Source organism: Marmota flaviventris, chromosome 14 (genome assembly GCF_047511675.1).
Source record: "Marmota flaviventris isolate mMarFla1 chromosome 14, mMarFla1.hap1, whole genome shotgun sequence".
In the NCBI taxonomy this organism is placed as follows: Eukaryota; Metazoa; Chordata; class Mammalia; order Rodentia; family Sciuridae; genus Marmota; species Marmota flaviventris.
The window spans coordinates 23,377,760-23,398,696 of NC_092511.1; the positions used below are offsets into that span (position 1 = coordinate 23,377,760).

At 36.5% G+C, this 20,937-nt stretch overlaps 1 protein-coding gene across 6 annotated transcripts in view; it reads left to right on the top strand.

Annotated features, from left to right (window-relative positions):
• Positions 1 to 20,937, top strand: part of Lclat1 (lysocardiolipin acyltransferase 1) — a 178,945-nt gene that overhangs the window by 2,310 nt on the left and 155,698 nt on the right. For 5 of the 6 annotated variants that reach the window (XM_071601457.1, XM_071601461.1, XM_027933481.2 and 2 more), the window contains exon 2: positions 20,121 to 20,287. The exons of the other annotated variant lie outside the window; for it this stretch is intronic. The gene's annotated coding sequence lies outside the window, so the exon portion shown is untranslated. The remainder of the gene's footprint in view (positions 1 to 20,120; positions 20,288 to 20,937) is intronic. 6 annotated transcript variants of the gene reach the window in all.

Consider the following 20,937-nt stretch of genomic DNA (forward strand, 5'->3'; position numbering starts at 1 on the left):
CTAAATGGTAGAGCATTTGCCTAGCATGCATGAGGCCCTAGGTTCAATTCCTAGTACTGGAAAAAGAAAATTCTTTGAAAGAAAAACTTGCTGGGTACTTTTAAAAATTGTTTTAGGATGGTTCATTGTTAATTTTTCTAATCTTTATAGGAAAAAAAATCACAAATAAAAGTGACTTAGGGCCATTCATTCTTTCTTTGAACCTTTCTATCGTAATCTTGCCAAGACTTTGGGATTTAAAGATTAATTCCTGATCTTATTTTGAAGAGTTCAAGGAGAAACCGAAGTCCAGAAATTTGAAGACTAGTGAATGAGATGAACAAATAAATGATTAACTAATACATTGTGCTGAAAACTCAAATATAGCTGTGGTGGGTACACATAAAAGGGAACGGTTGTTTCTGCTGGGATGGACCTGGCCAAGAGAGGAAGGGAACTGACTGGAGGATACAGAAGAAAGGGCTCTGGTAGTTGGAGGAAGCAATGTGAAGCCAGCATGAATGAGAGGTCCTATGAGGGTCATATGACAGTGTTGTAGGTATTGCTGGGAGAGAAGCTAGGTTGGAATTCTCAGCTAAGAGAAACTTTAAGAGACTTTATCCTGTGGGCAGTAAGGACTGAAGAAGGATTTTATTAGATGAGTGCCATGATCAAAATTATATTCTTGAGAGGTGATTTATGACAGGATGAAAGACAGAATGTAAGAAAGAGACCAGTTAAGGCCAATTTCATACTCCAGATGAGTTGATGAGGGAGTGAACCAGGTCATCAGCTGTGGCAGAGCAGAGTTCAAATTCCATGTGTTTTGAAAGCAGAATATAAAATGGATTAGGTGGGAAGAGGCCCAGGGTGGAGGAGGCGGAACACCTGCTGGGTCAGTAGAGGCAAGAGTAAAGTAAGTTTGTTTTGTAACTATATGGTTGGAAATTGGAAATTTGTTTTTCATTAATTTAAGGAAAAGGATGCAGCAGGGCTTCTTCATGATTGGGTTCAAAGGGAAAGGAAGAATTATTTAAGGTATGTTTGGGGAAAAAAGCTGTAATAATGGGCTTTAGAATTTTAAAATTTACATTAGGTTCTTAATATTTGTACAGAAGTGATTTTAATATGGAAGTAATCACTGATGAATTCTCTAGTTTGTAAAGTGGATCACCCAACATTTATAATGATAGTTATCCAGCACCTAACAACATAATATGAATGCACTGCAAATCGACAGCAAGATGAAAACACAAGCCTTTCAAAGATGCAGTATTTCATGAATTGTGAGTATGGTGGAGAACTTCTCAAACCATAAGCGTAAATCAAGGAATAAGTGAGTAGAGTAGATAGACATTTGGACTCAGAAAGCAGTGACTGTAAAAATGAATGATAAATTTGTCTTGACATTTCATTAAAACTGATAACTTCCCTCCATCTAAAAATTTCTGTTAAGAGAATGAAGAACAAAATATAGACTGGAAGAAGAAATTTGCAATTCATATATCTGACCAAGGCCTTATACTCAGAATATGTATGTTTATTTATTGGTAAAATCAGTAAGAATAAGTATTTAATTAGAAAATGAAACTTGAAGGGTACTTTCTATATGGCCAGCATGCATATAAAAAGATACTCAACATTATTAGTCAACAGGGAAATATAAATTAAACAATAATAAGATATTCATATGCCTTCCAGATTAGCTAAAATTAAAAGATGGTCAGTGCTAATGTTGGCATGGATGTAGATTGACTGGATCACATAGATAGTGTTGGTTGGAGTGTAAAATGGTACAGTCACTTTGAAAATCTGTAGCTGTGTCCACTCTTACCCATAATCCAGTCATTCTATTTCTAGGTATATCCAGGAGAAATATATGCATGTGTTTAGAAAAAGTGCATGAAAGAATGTTCATATGTCTTTATTCATAATAACCCCAAATTGGATACAATCTGAATGCTCATCAGCAGAATGGATTAATAAATTGTGATATAAAAGGAATCATTAAAAAGCAATCAAAAGAGAATAAACTACAAAAACACACATCAACATGGTGAGATCTCATAGTCTAAGGCAGAAATAAGATTGCATAGTGCATGATTCCGTTAAATGAAGTTCAGAAACAACAACTACTTCCTGATGATGTAAGTCAGAATAATGGTTACTTCAGGGTAGTGGAGAATGACTGGGAAGGGGCAGGAGGAAATCTTCTAGGACGTTGGAAAATATTCTGTGTCTTGGAATAGGCATATGATTGTAAAATTTTTTTTTTTTAAAGAGAGAGAGCACTCGAGAGAGAGAGAAAGAGAGAGAGAGAATTTTATTAATTATTCTTTAGTTTTCGGCGGACACAGCATCTTTATTTGTATGTGGTGCTGAGGATCGAACCCAGGCCGCACGCATGCCAGGCGAGTGCGCTACCACTTGAGCCACATCCCAGCCCCAATTGTAAAAATTTAAGTTATACATTCTACTATTTGTGTACCTTACCATAAATACATTGTACTTTAATAGTAATAATCATAATAATCATAATAAAGAGACGTTAAGTAAGAATATGGCAGTGCTAGATGCTAGACTAGTTTACTTGATGAGGAAAACCAGCAGGGATAATGTTGAGAGATATGCTTTAAATTCTTTTAAAAGTAGTTTGAGAAGATCTAGGAGAGAAAATTATGAAATATAAATTTTTTTTGTTCTGAAATGACTTTTATATAATTGTCTTTCAAAAAGCAAATGTGAAATCAAAGCTGTCATATCATGCTGTTATATAGATTTGTTACAAAGTTATGCTCCAAGCCCTCCATCAATTTATCTATTCCTTGTCATAGGAACTAGTACATAATTGCAAGTATAACCTAAATTTTATCAATATAATACGTGGTACATTATGAAAAGTTGATTTTTTTTTTTGAGAAATTCTCATTAACTCTTTTTTTGTTATTCTGATGGTCCTTATTTAAGAGGAATTGCTGCGTGGCCTTTTCCCCTGCTCTGCTGATTGTCCTTAGATAACAAGGACAGGCTGTACTTCCTTTGGCTGCAAGGTTTTGAATGCCATAATGGAGCTAAGAAGAGCCTTTGGTGAGACCCTGTACTGTTGAGGGTAAGATAATAACCCAAAAGGCCTTCACTCAGACCTCTCCCTAGAGAGGCAACAGGCCTCTGGGGTCTTATGGTGGTAACAGGGAGGCAAATGAAAAGGATATCTGAGGGTGACCTCCGGTGAAAGCTAACAGTAGATGATTTACCATTCTATCCACAGTCTTTCACAGTTGAGTTTTCTGAAAGCTTGTTTACTTCCTCAGAGGAGTAGATCACTGTTCTAGGGATGCAGATGAAGGGAATGCTTACATTTCCCTTAGTTTTCCATCTCAAGAATTCACATACATGTTATGTTTGTACAAAGAAACGGTAAATTCCCTTGGGAGAACTCATGAATAGCATTTTGGTGAGCTGGTATCTGGTAGTGCTGTTACAAAGAACAGAAATGCTGGATGAAAGATGGGAATGAGAGAATGATGGAAGAGAAAGGAGTGGTAGCAGTAGTCCTTAGGGCTGGGTGGAGTGAAAGGGTTGTTTCTAACTCTGCTGGAGGAAACTTGTCTTGGGAAATGCATCTTTGGATATGGCTCTTTCTGCTGTTCTGTAAATAATATAATTACTTTCTTGTAATGATTTCGTTCTTATATTCTGTGGCTTTTAAATAAAAATTTACCTTTGTGGGGTTAGGAAGAAAATGATGAAAACTAGTAGCTTGAGTACCAAAATGTTTCTTTACTTGAACATTTTTGGATACCTACCATAAGCTTGGTGATGGGAACAGAGTTGGGTAAGATCTAGGTAGTAATGATAACCTCTTTTATAATAGATAGTAGCTAACATGATGGGCATGGTGGTGAATTCCAGTAATCCTGGCTACTTGGGAGGTTGAGGTAGGAGGATTGTAAATTCAAGGCCAGCCTGGGCAACTTAACAAGAATATATTAGTCAGGGTTCTCTAGAGGAACAGAACTAACAGAATATATTCATATTCTTTAGTTTTCTCAGTCATGTATGCCAATCTAAAATATCACATTTTTAATATTTATATGGTGATACATTAGATTGGCTTACATCACTGAACTCTAGATAATCTGCAGGCCACCTGCAGGCTGGAGAGTTGAAGGAATAGGTAGCTATTCCAAGTTGGAGCCTCAGAATAAGAGGAATCAATGATGTATCCCCAGAGGCCTGGAAACTTCCTGGAGAGTTGCTGGTTAGAGACCACTTTGGAAGAATGAAGGAACTAGAACTGATATCTTCAAGCGATCCTAGCAGAAGTCAAAGCATCAGCTCAAGAATTGAGTTTGGGTCTACTTCCTTGTTCTTCTAACTTTTTGTTCCATTTGGGCCTCAACCTATTGGACTGTGCTGCCCATACTTAGGGTGGATCTCTCCCTCAGTTTGCTGTTTCACATGCCAGTCATTCTTAGAAACACCCTCATTGACACACCCTGCAGCCTCCTAATTTCAGGAATATCTTAATCCAATCAAGATGACAGTTCAGATGAGTCCTTACAGATAACTTGTCTCAAAGTAAAACAGAAAAAGGGCCAAGGATGTAGCTTAATGGTAGAGTGGCCTGGGTTCAGTCCCCAGTATTTGGGGCAAAGGGATAATAGCTAATATTTACCAAATGCTTATTATTTATCAGATTCCATTGTAAGTGCTTTAACACCTTTTATCCTTATAACTTCCATTTTGAGATAAATACTAGTATTATCCTCATTTTTCCTTTTGAAGAATCTGAGACCCAAAGAGATTAAATGACATAAATTCAAACCTAAATGTTCTAGTTTCAGAGGCTGTGCTCTTAACTGATATGCTTTCATGCTTGTTTTAAAGCAATATAAATTTAAAATATACTGTACTTAAGGATTCTTTGAATAAGAGTGTATCTTTTGAATTTTTGAATATTCTTGCTGGACATTAACTTTGTGGTTGATTTGCTGATTCTGTCAATGACGTGGTAGGATTTTTTTGTTGTTTTAAGAAGAAAACTTAAATTTTTTTTTTTTTTTAATTGTAGATGGACATGATACCTTTATTCATTATTTATTTATTAATTATGAGGTGCTGAGGATCAAACCCAGTGCCTCACATGTGCTAGGCAGGTGCTCTACCACTGAGCTAGAACCCCAGTCCCATGTGGTAATTTTAAATGAGACATCCTTTTTTGCTGTTTGCCCTTTCATGTGTTGTCATATGTGTTTTTACACTTTTTTTTAAATACTCTTGCATTCTCCATTATGTCACCGTGGAATTCAGTAAAAATATATTACCAGGTTTATAAGAAGAAACATAATGATATTTTATGATGTATTCCTCAGACTGGAGAGCGTGAATTACTGGGATAATATACTTGTAACTATAATAATAGTTAATATAATGTAACTACAGATTTAAGTTAAATTTAAACTTAAGTTGTATTTTATTTTTAATTTTTATTTATTTTTAATATATATAATTTTATTTATTTGTTCTAATAAATGTTAGTGTGTTTGTTATATATGACAACAGAATGCTCTTCGATTCATCATACACAAATGGAGCACAAGTTTTGACCTCTCTGGTTGTACCCAAAGTAGGGTCACACCATTCATGCAGTCATACATGTACCTAGGGTAATGATGTCCGTCTCCTTTCACCACCTTACCTACCCCCATGTCCCTCCCTCCCCTTTGCCGTATCCAAACTTCCTTCACTCATACCATGCCCCGCACACCCCATTAAGGATTAGCATCCACTTATCAGAGAAAACTTTTGGCCTCTGGGTTTTTGGTATTGGCTTACTCAGCATTATATTCTCCAACTCCATCCATTTACATGCAAATGCCATAATTTTGTCTTTTATTGCTGAGTAATATTCCATTGTGTGTATATTTACCACAGTTTCTTTATCCATTCATTTATTTATTGATAGGCATCTAGGTTGATTACACAGTTTGGCTAATGTGAATTATGCTGCTATGAACATTGATGTGGCTACATCACTATAGTATGCTGTTTTTGAGTCCTTTGGGTATAGACCGAGGAGTGGGATAGCTGGGTCAAATGGTGGTTCCATTCCAAGTTTTCTAAGGAATCTCCATACTGCTTTCCAGATTGGCTGCACCAATTTGCAGTTCCACCAGCAGTGTATGAGTGTGCTTTTCCCCCACATCCTTGCCAACACTTATTGTTGTTTGTATTCTTGATAACTGCTATTCTGACTGGAGTGAGATGAAATCTTAGAGTAGTTTTGATTTATACTTCTTTAATTGCTAGGGTTGTTGAACTTTTTTTCATATATTTGTTAATCGATTGTATATCTTCTTCTGAGAAGTGTCTGTTCAGCTCCTTAGCCCCTTTATTGATTGGGTTGTTTGTTTTTTTTGGTGTTAAGTTTTTTGAGTTCTTTATATATCCGTGAGATTAGTGCTGTATCTGATGTGTGTTCTGTGGCAAAAATTTGCTCCCCAAATGTAAGCTCTCTCTTCACCTTATTGATTGTTCCTTTTGCTGAGAAGAAGCTTTTTTTAGTTTGAATCGATCCCATTTATTGATTCTTGATTTTATTTCTTGTGTTATGAGTTTTGTTAAGGAAGTCAGACCCTAAGCCAACATGGTAAAGATTTGGGCCTACTTTTTCTTCTTTTAGGCGCAGGGTCTCTGGTCTAATTCGTAGGTCCTTGATCCACTTTGAGTTGAGTTTTGTGCATGGTGAGAGGAGTTTAGCTTCATTTTGTATCATATGGATTTCCATATTTCCCAGCACCATTTGTTGAAGAGGCTATCTTTTCTCCAATGTGTGTTTTTGGCACCTTTGTCTCATATGAGATAACTTTATGTGGGTTTGTGTCTATTCTGTATCATTGGTCTATGTGTCTATTTTGGTGCCAATACTATGCCATTTTTGTTACTATAGCTTTGTAGTATAGTTTAAGGTCTGGTATAGTGATGCCACCTGCTTCACTCTTCTTGCTAAGGATTGCTTGGCTATTCTGGGTCTCTTATTTTTTTCAAATAAATTTCATGATTGTTTTTTATATATCAATAAGGAATGATGTTGGGATTTTTAATTGGAATTGCATTGAATCTGATAAGCACTTTGGGTGGTGTGGCCATTTTGACAATATTAATCCTGCCTGTCTCAGAAGAGGGGAGATCTTTCCATCTTCTAAGGTCTTCTTCAGTTTTTTTTTTCTACAGTATTCTGTAGTTTTCATTGTAGGGGTCTTACCTGTTTTGTTAAATTGATTCTGAAATATTTTATTTTTTTTTCGAGACTATTGTGAATGGGATAGTTTTCCTAATTTCTCTTTTAGAGGATTCATCACTTGATGTATAGAAATGCATTTGATTTATGGATATTGATCTTATATCCTGCTACTTTGCTGAATTCATTTTTTAATTCTAGAAGTTTTCTCGTGGAATTTTTTTGGATTCTCTAAGTATAGAATCATGTCTTCAGCAAATAGTGATAGTTTAGGTTCTTTTCCTATTCATATCCCTTTAATTTCTTTCATCTAATTGCTTTGGCTGGACTTTCAAGGACTCTGCTGAATAGAAGTGGCAGAAGAAGGCATCCCTGGCTTTTTCCAGTTTTTAGAGGGAATGTTTCCAGTTTTTCTCCATTTAGAATGATGTTGGCCTTGGGTTTAGCATAGATATCTTTTATAATGTTGAGGTGTGTTCCTACTATCCCTTGTTTTTCTGGTGTTTTGAACATAAAAGGGTGTATTTTGTCAAATGCTTTCTGTGCATCAATTGATATAATCATATGATTCTTATCTTTAGGTCTTTTGATGTGATGAATTACATTTATTGATTTCTGTATGTTGAACCATCCTTGCATCCCTGGGATGAACACCACTTGATCATGTTTCACTATTTTTAAACTATGTTTTTGTATGCAACTTGCTAGAATTTTATTGAGAATTTTTCCATCTATGTTCATCAGGGATATTGGTCTGAAATTTTTTTTCCTTGATTTGTATCTGTCTGGTTTTAGTATCAGGATGATACTAGCCTCATAGAATAAGTTTGGAAGGTTTTCCTCCTTTTCTATTTCATGGAATAATTTGAGGAGTATTGGTATTAATTATTCTTTGCAGGTCTTGTATATCTGGGCTGAGAATTCGTCTGGTCCTGAGCTTTTCTTAGTTGGTAGGCTTTTGATGGCATCCTCTATTTCCTTGTTGAAATTGATCTGTTTCAATTGCATATGTCCTCTTGGTTCAGTTTGGGTAGATCAGTTGCCTTTAGAAATTTATTGGTGTCTTCAAGGCTATTTTACTGGAGTATAAATTTTCAAAATAGTTTCTAATTGTCTTCTGTATTTCAGTAGTGTCTGTTGTGATATTTCCTTTCTCATCATGAATTTTAGTAATTTGAGTTTTCTTTCTCCCTCTTTTTATTAGGGTGGCTGAGGGTTTGTCAGTTTTATTTATTTTTTCAAAGAACTAGCTTTTTGTTTTGTCAATGTTTTGAATTCTTTTGATTCAATCTTATTGATTTCAGCCCTGATTTTAATTATTTCCTGTCTTCTACTATTGGTGTTGGTTTGTTCTTACTTTCCTTGGGCGTTTCGATGTAATGTTAAGTCATTTATTTGTTGACTTTTTCTTCTTTTAATGAGTTTAATGCAATAAACTTTCCTCTTAGCACTGCCTTCATAGTATCCCAGAGATTTTGATACATAGTATCAGAGTTTTCATTTACCTCTAAGAATTTTTTTTATCTCCTCCCTGATGAGTAGCATATTATTTAGTTTCCAGGTATTGGAGTAGCTTTTATTTTTTGTTTTATCATTCATATCTAATTTCATTTGATTATGGTCAGATAGAATGCAGGGTAATATCTCTGTTTTTTTGTATTTGCTAAGACTTGCTTTGTGACATAACGTGGTCTTTTTTGGAGAAGGATCCATATGCTGCTGAGAAAAAAATGTATTTGCTTGTTGATGGGTGGAATATTCTATGTACATCTGTTAAGTCTAAATAATTGTTTTATTGAGTTCTGTAGTTTGTTTAGTTTTTGTTTGGAAGATCTATTCAGTGGTGAGAGAGGTATGCTGAAGTCACCCAGTATTATTGTGTTGTGGTCTATTTGATTATTGCAGTTGAGAAGGGTTGGTTTGATATACATAGATGCTTCATTGTTTGGGGCATAGATATTTATATCTTGTTGAGGTATGATTCCCTTGAGTAGTATGAAATGTCCTTCTTTATCCCTTTTCACTAACTTTGGTTTGAAGTCTACTTTATCTGATATGAGGATGGAAATCCCTGCTGGTTTATGGGATCCATGTGAGTGATAAGTTTTTTCCCCATCCTTTCACCTTCAGTCTGTGGATGTTTTTCCTGTGAGATGAGTCTCTTAAAGGATGTGTATTGTTGGGTCTTTTTTTTTTTAAAATCCAATCTGGCAGTCTATGTTTTTTAATTGATGAGTTTAGGCCATTATTGAAATATGTTTTGCATTCCCAGTAATTCTGGTTTATTTTTGGTTTTTAACTTGACTTGATTGGCTTTTCCTTTAGTGTAGTTCCCTCCTTTTGCAGATCTTCATTATTCTTTTTCATTTCCTCCTTATGGAATATTTGCTAAGAATGTTCTGTAGTGCAGGCTTTCTTGCTGTAAATTCTTTAACTTTTGTTTTATCTTGGAAGGTTTTTTATTTCGTCATTAACTCTGAAGTTTAATTTTGCTGGATATAAGATTCTTGATTGGCATCCATTTTCTTTTAGCTCTTGGTATATGTTGTTCCAGGATCTCCTTTCCTTAAGGGACTGGGTTGAAAAATCTGCTGAGATCTGAATTGGTCTCCCCTGTACATAATCTAATTCTTTTCTCTTGTGGCCTTTACAATTTTATCCTTATTCTGTATGCTAGTCATTTTCATTATAATGTGCCTTGGTGTAGATCTGTTGTAATTTTGTACATTTGTAAGCTTCTTGTATTTGATTTTCCAATTCATTCTTTATGTTTGGGAAATTTTCTGATATTATTTCATTGAAGAGATTGTGCATTCCTTTGATTTAAAACTCTGTTCCTTCCTCTATCCCAATAAATCTTAGATTTGGTCTTTTGATGTTATCCCATAATTCTTGGATGTTCTATTCATGGTTTCTTACCATTTTCACTGTGTGGTCAACTTTATTTTTAAGATTGTATATTTTGTCTTCGTTGTCTGAGGTTCTGTCTTCCAAGTAATTTAGTCTGTTGGTGATGCTTTCTATTTTTTTTTGTTTTTAATTTGGTTTATTGTTTCCTTCATTTCAAGGATTTCTATTTGGATTATTTTTCAAAATCTCTATCCCTTTCTTGAATTAATCTTTGCTGCCTGTATTTGCTGTCTTATGTCTTTGTTGGAGTGGTCAGTTTTTGCCTGTATTTGCTCTCTTAGCTCATTCTTTAATTCCCAGATCATTTTAATTATGTACATTCTGAACACCTTCTCTGTTATTTCATCTACTGAGCTGTCAATGGATTCTATTATTAAAGTATCTTGGTTTGTTTGGGGCATTTTCCTCTGTTATATTTTCATGTTGTCTATTGTCTTCCTGTCTTGCAGGGTGGATCTGAGGTATTGTAGTTTTTACCCTATAATCTTGTAGTGACCCTGCAGGTTACGAATACCTCACCTTTAAGGGGGACATCAATGTTTATAGCACCCAGTGCAACTAATACGCAGCCATAAATCAATTAGCTTCTATTTAGATACTGACAGTTTTGCCATTACAAGACGAGTACGATTATCTTCTACCATATAGCCAGTAGGTTTGCATAAGGGTTTACAATTTCTAGTGGTGGTCGGAGAGAGAAGGGGTGGGGTAGGATGTGATGTTGATGAGGTAGGATGTGAGAATATAGAGGTATTAGATTATAGGATAAGTGAAAGGGGAATCAAAAGAAGTTGGTTGTTAGCAGGAGAAGATAAAAGAAAAAAAAAGAGGCAACCTCATGCAAGGCTCCCTGTCCCCTTCACAATGGGATTGTGACTGTCAGCACATCTAGTAGGGATACCTCTGGTGCAAATGGGCCCACAGGGACCTTGGTGATGGTCTTCCAGGCCCTGGTTGTTGCCCCTACATGGAAGCGGCCACAGCCCTAGTTGGTGGTGGCAGTAGCATCAAGACTGTAGGTAGCTTGCTGTTGGGCTTCCAGGTCTCAGTCAGTGTCCCAAGATGGAGTCTGCCCCAACTAAAGGTGGTGGAGGTGGCAGTGGAGGTGTCCCAAGATAGCAGTGGAGGTGTTCCAAGATGGAGGTAACTGCTTTCAGAGATGTGGCTGGAAGGATGGGCTGTTTGATGGCGTTGGGTGGCCTATTCAGTGATGGCATACTGTGGTGTGTGGTGCTCCAGTGGGCAGCTGCCTCTGGCCCTGTCCGTTGTCCCATGGTGGAGATTGCACGTGACAAGGGCTGTGGCTATGGCTGCAGTGTCCCAAGATGGAGGTGGTTTGGGTGTAGCCACAGGTTGGTGGATAGGGACCCACAGTGTGGTGTTCCTGTCCTCCCAGGCGCCGTGTTCTTCTCTGTGCAGGCGCTGTGGTTCCTGGCTCCCAAGGAGGTGGGGCGCAGCGGTTCCTGTCCAGCCTCTGGTCAGAGGTGGTGGGCTTAAGTTGTATTTTAAATGTGGTTGTTCATTAAAACTGATTGATTAAAGTAAAGGAAGAATTATGTTTGCTTTGTTTTGTAAGAATGAGTGTGAAGAAAAGGAGAATTGAAATAATCTAGAGTAGTCCAGGCAGTGCCAGAATGACCTCATTTTGTTAAATTTATGGTAGGCATGAAACCAGTTTAATTGAGCTTCTCTTTCCTTCAGAGAAGAAATATATTAGAAGTCAGAGTTAATCAAGTTGACTCTTATTTTTTGCTACAGTGATAACTAGTTCTTGTCTGTTGAGTGGCTGATCTTCAGAGAACTGAGTTTACATTAGGTATAAGTATTCCCAAAGAGAGAGAGAGAGAGAGAGAGAGAGAGAGAGAGAGAGAGAGAGAGATATATATATATATATATATTTATTTATTTTATAATCTAGAATTTTTTAGCTGTTAAAAAATTTGAGCTGTTGTATTCTTATTTTAAATTAATGACTCCAAAATTGTGTCTGATTTTCTCAATTGTACTGTAGACTCCTCAGGGGCCTTTTCCATACATACTTATTTACTTTTCCCAGCATTTCTAGGAGATGGGTAGATATTTATATTAGTTTCCTATGGCTGCTATAATAAATTACCACAAACCTAGTGGCTTAAAACAACAGAAATTTATTTAGTCAGAGTTCTGGAGATAAGAAATTTTGAAATTAGTATCAATCAACTGAGATTGAAGTATAGGAGGGCCTTGCCTCCTCCAGAGGCTCTAGGGGAGAATCACTCCTGACCTCTTCTAAGCTCTGGTGACAACTGGCATTCCTTGGTTTATGGCTGCATCAATGCAGCCTCTGCCTCTATGGTGGCATTCCCTTTCTCCCCTCTGTCTGCAGTCAAGTCTCCCTTTGCCTTCCTCTTAAAAGGATATACTTTATGTGAATTGTATTTAGGGCCCACCCTGATAATTTCAAAATAATCCCCCATTGCAAAAATAGTTATTACTTATATACAAGTTTCTCCCCCCATACATAAGTAACATTTATGTCTTTCAGGGATTGGGGTGTGGATATATTTTGAGTTATTCAGCCTATCACTGAATTGGATATTAATCTGTGCTTTACAGATAAAGAAACTTGATAATTTCCTAAAATCACAGTGTTTGAAAATCTCACCTCTTCTGTTTTTCCGTGTCCTCCTATACCCTTTCCTTCTCCCCTCCTCCTCTTTCTTTTCCCCTTTTCTCTTCCTCCTACCCATCTCCTTTTAGAAAATAGTAATAAATCAGATCTTGGTGCAGTGGCCTTAGCCTATAGTCCCAGCACTTGGGAGGCTGAGGCAGGAAGATAGTTTAGCACCATGAGTTGGAGACCAACCTTGGCATAGCAAGACCCCATCTCAAATAAAAAATAAAATAAAAGAAGAAGAAGAAAAAAAAGAAATAGTAATGTTCTGTTTACCTGGATTTGTCAAACTATAGAGTTTAGGGATTTTCTCTCTCTCCCCCCCCCCCTCCTTTTCTAAGACTTATTTTGAGATCATTGTAGAGTCCCATGCAGTTGTAAGAAATAGTACAAAGATATGCCATGACCCCTTTGCCCAGTTTTTCTCAGTGGTAATTACAACCAGGACACTGACATTGATACAGCTAAGATACAGAAGAAGTTTGTCACAGAATTTTTTATTGTGCCCTTTTTTTAGTTACAACCTTCCTTTCCCTGACCTGGTAAACATGAATCTATAATTGTAGATTAAAATAGTCTAATCTACATTTTTGTTATTAGAAGAATGTTATATAAATGGAGTTATATAGCATACAATTCTTGGAAATTGGTGTTTTTCACTTAACATAATTTCCTGGAATTAAAGTTATTACATGAATCAATAGTTTGTTCTTTTTTTTCGTCCTTAGTATTCCTCAGTATCCTTAATATTCCTTCATATGGAAATACCCATTGAAGGACATCTGAATTATTTCTAGTGTTTGGCTGTTAGGAATAAATATGCTGTGAACATTTGGGTACAGGTCTTTGTGTGACTGTGTACTACTTCTCTGAGGTAAATATCCAGGTGTGCAACTGTTGAACCATGTGGTGTTTGCATAAAGACTCATGGATATATTTCTGAAATCTCATTTCTATTCCATTGATGCATCTATCCTTATGACAATACCAACTATCTTTTTGTTTTAAATTTTTTTTTTTTTTTTTTTAGTTGTAGGTGGACATAATACCTTTATTTTATTTATTTATATGTGGTGCTGAGGATCCAACTGAGGGCCTCAAACATGCTAGGCGACTGCTCTACCGCTGAGCCACAACCCCAGCCCAATACCAACTATCTTGATTGCCATTGTTTGGTAGGAAGTTTTGAAAACAGAGAGTACCTGTCCTACTTTGTTCTTCATTTTCAACATTATCTTGTATATTCTGAGTTCTTGCAAATCCACAGAAATTTTAGAATCAGTTTGTCAATTTCTATAAGGCAGCCATTTGGAGATCTGTCATTGATTTTAGTATATTCATTGAGTTATATAATTATCAAAATCAATTTTAAAACATTTTTATTATCCCGCAAACCCTCACATTCATTAGATTGTGATTCTTAGTCCTCCCTCCTCCAGACTCTCCTTTGCCCTAGGCAACCCCAGTCTGCTCCACCTCTCTGTGTGTACCTATTCTGACATTTCTTCTAAGTGGAATCATATAATATGTGGTGTCTTCTCCACTGTGTCTTTTACTTAGCATGGTGTTTTCAGGGTTCTTCTATGTGGTATCATGTGTAACAGTACTTAATTCTTTTTTGTGACCAAATAATTTATTATATAGATAGGGCACATTTTATTTATTGGGAGGCTCAGGCAGGAAGATGGTTTGGCACTATGAGTTGATGGACATTTGAGTTGTTTCCACTTATTGGCTGTTAAGAATAATGCTTCCATTGGGCTGGGATTCTGGCTCAGCGGTAGAGTGCTTGCCTAGCACAGGCGGTACCTGGGTTCGATTCTCAGCACCACATTAAAAAAAAAAGGCATTGTGTTGTGTCCATCTACAAAAAAGATTCTCTCTCTCTCTTTCTCTGTCTCTAAAAAAAAAAAAAAAAAATTATAAAAAAAAGAATAATGCTTCCATGAACATTCATGTATAAGTTTTATATAATTGTAAGTTTTCATTCTTGTGTGTATATCTAGGAGTGGGTTGTTGGGTCATTGGGTAACTATGTTTAACCTTTTGAGGAACTACCAGAGTGTTCTCCAGAGTGGCTGTAAAATTTTACTATCCTAGCAGCATTGCCTAAAGGTTCTCCCCAAACACTTGTTATTGTCTGTCTTTTTGATCAGAGCCATTCTGGAGAAGTTATATCATCCTGGTGGATGTATGGTGATACCTCTTTGTGGTTTTGATTTGCCTGATGGTAAATTATGTCAAGCATGTTTTCATGTGCTTGTTTACATTTTTACCTTTTCTTTGTAGATATGTTATTCAAATTCCTTACCCATTTTTAATTGGATTATTTGCCTTTTTATTATTGAGTTATAGGAGTTCTCCATATACAGTGTTCTAGATATAAGTCCATTACCATAGATAGGATTTGCAAAATTTTTCTCCCACTCTAGGTTTTTTTTTCATGTGAAATAAAGTTGATTTTTTTTAGTGTTTATCTTGTACCTGTAACCTTGCTGAACTAACTTAGTTCCAGGAGATTTTCAGGATAAATTTCTTTAGTATGTCTGTGTGAACCATCATGTCATCTGCAGACAGGGACCCTTCATTTATGTATGACTTACTTCTTTTTCTTGCCTTCTTGCATTGGCTAGAACTTCTAATACTATGTTGAATTAGAGTGGTAAGAATGAACTTGTTTACCTTATTCCTGGTAGTGTGTGTGTGGGTGCATTATGCATTTGGTCTTTTATCACTGAGTGTAATAATGTTTGCTGTAGATTGTAAATGCTCATTATCTACTTGAGAAAGTTCCTCGTTATTTCAGTATTTTCTGAGAGTTGTTCTCATGAGTAAGTAATGACTTTTTAAAAATCATTTTTTCTGTGTCAATTGGTATAATTATGTGATTTTTTTTCCCTTGGGTGGATTAGATTGATGTTTGAATGAACCAGCTTTGCATCCCTGATTAAATTCAGTTTTTAATATACTGTTGAATTCTTTTAATACTTTGTTGAGTATTTTTGTGTCTATCTTCAGGTAATGGTCTGTAGATATTTTTCTTTTGCATAGTCTTTTTCTGGTTTTTGTATCAGGATAATACAAACTTCATAAAATGGATAGAGGAGTGCTTCCAATTCAGCTTTTGTTTCCTAAGAGAGATTATGTAGAGTTGGCTTTAATTCTTCTTTAAACATTTGATAAAATTCTCTGATGAAGTGATCTGGGCCAGATTTTGTTTTTGAAACTTTTAAATTATAAGTTCAGTTTCCTTAATAGTTAATGGCTATTCAAATTATCTATTTAATTTTGGGTAATTTGTGTTATGTTGTGCTTTTGAGGAGTTGGTCCACTAACAAAAAGCAGGACTTCTTGGTGGTAGGGGTGGGATTTTCAGCTCCTCTTCAGGCCTCCACTGATTCATTACTGTCTCATTACTGTCCTGTACGTGGCCTTTGCTGACACCACTGGGAGGGGATGACCTTGTTACCCCTGGGCAGGGGTGAAAGCTTAGGCCTCCTCTGAACCACTCCAGTGGGATGGATAGAAATACAGACCCTGCAGGTGGTTTCCACAGTCACTTTATGGCAGGGGCAGGGATTGGAGAAAATTGGAAGCTAAGTTAGGGCACCTTATAGCCTGGCGTGTGTGGCCACAGATTTTTCTTTAACTTTTTTCTTGGACTGGAATTCAGTTTATTACTTGAAAGTTTTCTGTCTTGCTGTGTTGCTCTTTTCTTAGTCCTTTGACTTAAGAGAACCAAAGTGGTCTTTTGTCTTCCCCCATTTACCTTTCTGCATTCCTTGCTTCTTCAGCTCTTTGTGGTATATGATGTAAAAAGAAAACCAGGGAACCCACCGAAGTGTTGTTCCATGGGTCCCAAGTCCCTGGCTGGTCTGCCTTCTCTCTCCTTCAGTCTTCTCATGTTTGTTTTATGTGTGATCGCCGCCACTCTTTTCCATCGTAGTTACCTAGAGCAGTAGGAAAAGGTCCATCTGCTTGATCTTGTTGAAAGTGGAAATTGCCTTTTTATTGAAGAAACCATAGGGTAGAAGTTAAGACGCTTAATTGATTAGAAAGACACCAAGTTGTTTTGGGTTGTTTATTTTAAAATAACAATTTACTGTGTTTCATTCTTCAGACAGCAGTTCTGTTTCTCAAATCATTGTTCATTAAAATCAAACCCTCTTTAGTTTTTGATCTCTTAAGAGGCTTGACCATCCTGTGACCTAATTTATTTCTGCATGTAGATATAAATTCACAATAAATTAAATTTCTGGCTTAGTATGTGTTTGTGAAAGATGAGTTTTATGGAGAGAAGTAACTATTTTTTTTTCTAGTGCTTGTCAGAGATCTTTTTTGTTTTGTTTTGTTTTGTTTTGCAGTACTGGGAATCAAACTCAGGACCTCAAAACTTTTGTGCTCTACCGCTGATCTATGAGTACCTCAGCCTCTTGTCAGAGATCTTGAAGCTGTGGATCTTTATCTAAAAGAAGAGAAAAGACATTATGCAGAGTGTTTAAGATCTGTATAAGGAAAACTTGAGAAAGTCTGAAATGAACCAAAAGGATTCCTAAGTACCCCCAGCAGAAACCTAAGTGCTACTTAGAACTGTTTTCCTGGTTCTCAGATTCTCTGGGATCTGTAGCTTTCATTGCTTTGGATTTATTTCACAGTTTTTTAAGTTGTAAAATATGGATGGCAATGTAAATTGTTCTTGTCGTTAGATGTGCAAAGGAATCTCATTGGTTAGAAGTACAGTTGGTTTCTTTTCCTCTTATTTGGAAGAAGCCAGTTTTGTATGTTTTAAGCTAATTTATTTCAGTATTCTCCACTGGCTATGTATGCGTTTGGTCTTCTGATTCTTTTTTAAATCAGTTGGAAAATCTTATTTGTTCCCCAGTTACTTAATAAATTAATTGAAGCCATTTATTTTTATGTTTGTATGAGAAACACATTAGTTTGTTTGTTTTAGTTATCCTTTAACAGCTTGAACTCTGAATATGGTCTGACTGGGCTTGAATCGCAGCTGTGTCACTTACTAGTCTTGTAGTGGGAGCCAGAAATTTTATTTTTTTTTTAACTTAAGTGTATTTACTCACTATAAAAAGGGATTACAGTTCTATTTTCTTTCCATATTTTTGCAAGGATTAAAATAGATTTTGAAAGTAACATACTTCTTACAGAACCTCATACATCCTAAGAACTTTTAAAAAATTGTTATGAAAAGGATGTGGGCAACTACTTTTACCTTCCTGAAACTTAGCTTCTTAATCTTAATAGAGAGAGGGGGGGGAGAGAGAGAGAGAGAGAGAGAGAGAGAGTGAGTTTGTGTGTGTGTGAGGTTTTCACTTGTTTTTAGTTCATAAGGTTTATTGACAGTAATCGGAAAGAATGAAGTAATTGACAATAGTTGCCTTAGGAGGGGAGGGCATTTTTATTATGTAGTAACCTTGCTACTCCGAGAAAAGACAGTGTTGGGTTTGAAGTGGTAAACAGTTGGAACAGCAGTCTAGTAATTCAGTTCAGTAAATATGAATGAGAAGACCCTGCTCTCCTGGCTTTGCACTGGGAAGAAGCATGAGGCTGGAAATGTGGCTTAAGAGAATTACTACTATCTTTTGGCTTTAAAAATATGAAGAGAGGGTCTTAAAAGATGGAAGGCTTTAGAACTGCTGAGTACTTGGATAGATTTGGCATGCTCCTCAGGGAGTAGGAATCAGAAAGGGCTGAATTTTGTTCAACCTAGGAATAACTTCTTGAGAAATTCAAGGGCAGTTTTGGGTGAGCAGGGACTTGGGGTGCCTAAAAAAGAGGGAGGAATTGGAAAGGTAACTCAAAGATGCCTTGAATTGTCCTTTCCCTCTGACCCTCACTAATTAAAGATATTTTACTTGGAGTGTTTGAGGGGGAAGGAGAGGGTAATGGTGTGTAGGAGTGGAATAGAACTGGTGAATTGGGGGCTGAGGATGTAGCTCAGTGGTAGAGTGCTTGACTAGCATGTGCAAGGCCCTTGGTTCAATCTCCAACACTATTGAAAAAAAAAAGTGTTGAATTGGTTGTGTTAGAAGAGGAAATTCTTAGAGCATGAGGAAGTTAGCAGTGATCCAAGGGAAGAGGTTTGCCTGCTGTGAATCTATGTGAATGGGGGTGGTTCAAGCTAAGGGATTAACTACTACAATGCTAGAATTTTGAAAATAAGCCTTAATGTAAAATCTACTCTGTAAATCCTAAGGAATTCACCAAAGATACATACCTTTATTTATAACTGAGAAACATGCATATTGATACAAAGAAATTAGTACTACTGTAGGTAAAACCAACAGTCTGTCCACTAAAATTGTTAAGTTTTATGCAGAATAAAATGATCCTTATAATTTGGTGTTACAATCAGGATGTAGGAAGTGGGGAGAGTGTCTTTTATGCCTGTGTCTTTCTTTAGAAAATTCTTTGGGTCCCTCTTGTCATCTTTGAAACTTAAAGAACCCTATGTTCAGCTAGACTTAGGCATCTCTGATGTAAAAGGATTTGTTCATCCATTACAGATGTTAGCCAGAAAAAGGACCAGGTCCTGGGATAAGTTCCAGTAATTGCCAGTAGCAGGGCTAGATAGCAGTTGGAAATATGTCCAACTAGAACAAAGAACTTTTTTTAATAAGGAAAAATTGGAGAAGGACAGCATAAATTGTTTACATTGAAACTACCTTGGCTATAGATAAAGAGGAGTGTGATTATGCAAGATGGTGAAGCTTTAGGATAGGAGGGTAGTCCATAGGAGAAGGACTTCTGGATAGGTTAGGGATGACAGTCATTGAGTTTGTATGTAATGTGATTAAGTTAAGGTTCTAACATATGAAATGAAAATATTAAATAGCCTTTTTCTCTTCCTGTCTCCATCCTTCAGCCTTCATAATTAAATTTAGGGCATCTCAGAATTTTTCTTTTATCTCCTTTATGAGTTAAGAAGAGTGTAGGGAAGGAAACTTCCCTTATCCATTCCTTCTCTGGTTGGAGTCTAGGTTCAGATTTTGCCTTACTGTTCTTCTTTCTAGGGGTGTTGCTGGCACAGAGAAGCACTCCAATGAGTTAGCCAAAAATATTTTGGTTCCCTCCCTGGAGCCTATAAAGGTGGGACACATATTGAACTCTCACTTCACTTTTCTGGCATTCCCATCCTGAACGCTAGGGACCAGCATTGTACCCTATCTTCCTGGGTTACCGGTTCATTGGTTCAGTCTATAGTACTTGAGTGTTTCAGTTCTATGGATCCATTTATAACCCACATACCATGAACCATCTGACTGGCTTAGTGCACTGACTATGCTTTCTGTTTTCTCCCATTTATTATGTTTATAGCTTCTGAAAAACCAAGTTGGGAGTCCCAGAAGCTGGCAACAAAAGGATGAAATTATTTGCACATTTCAGAGAAAAATAAGCTATGATGCTTCTGAACCTATGAACTATTAGCAAGGCAGATTCTACCTTCCAAACATTTTCTAAAAGCAGGACTGTAAAAGCTTGGGGTAAGTCTGACATGGTTTCCATACTTGAAGTTTTTATTTTGCTTCATGTATCTGGACGCAAAGCTTTTTGAATTGACCATAGCTGATCCTGTTTATGTTGTATTCTATGCTTGCTCCATATCCATAACCTTTTCATTGAAAAGTAAATATTTATCTGTTAGATGTATGGTAAGTTCCTATTGATAGAAAATAAAATAGCATATTTCTATCCTACAACAAAACCCAGCATTTCTGTTTGGCCCTTGATCATGTGATTCCTTTTGAGTCTTTAAGAATTAGATACCATTGGGCATGGTGGTACGCACCTATAATCCCAGTAATTTGGGAGGCGAAGGCAGGAGGATCACAAGTTCAAGGTTAGCCTCAGCAACGTAGTCCCTAAGCACCTTAGAACTTGTCTTAAAATAAAGACTAAGACTGCTGGGGATGTGGCTCAGTGGTTAGGTACTCCTGGGTTCAATCTCTGGTACCAGAGAGAGAGAGAGAGAGAAATCAATTTGTTTAAAATTCAAAATATTAAATGGAAAATGTTCTCAGTTCAGCCCTTACATTTTCTGCTGCATGTATTTACTTGCTTTTATTGGATTGTTACAGGGCATGTACCAACTTAAGTGATACCATTAGGTGGTATCCTCCTCTTTAGAGTTTTT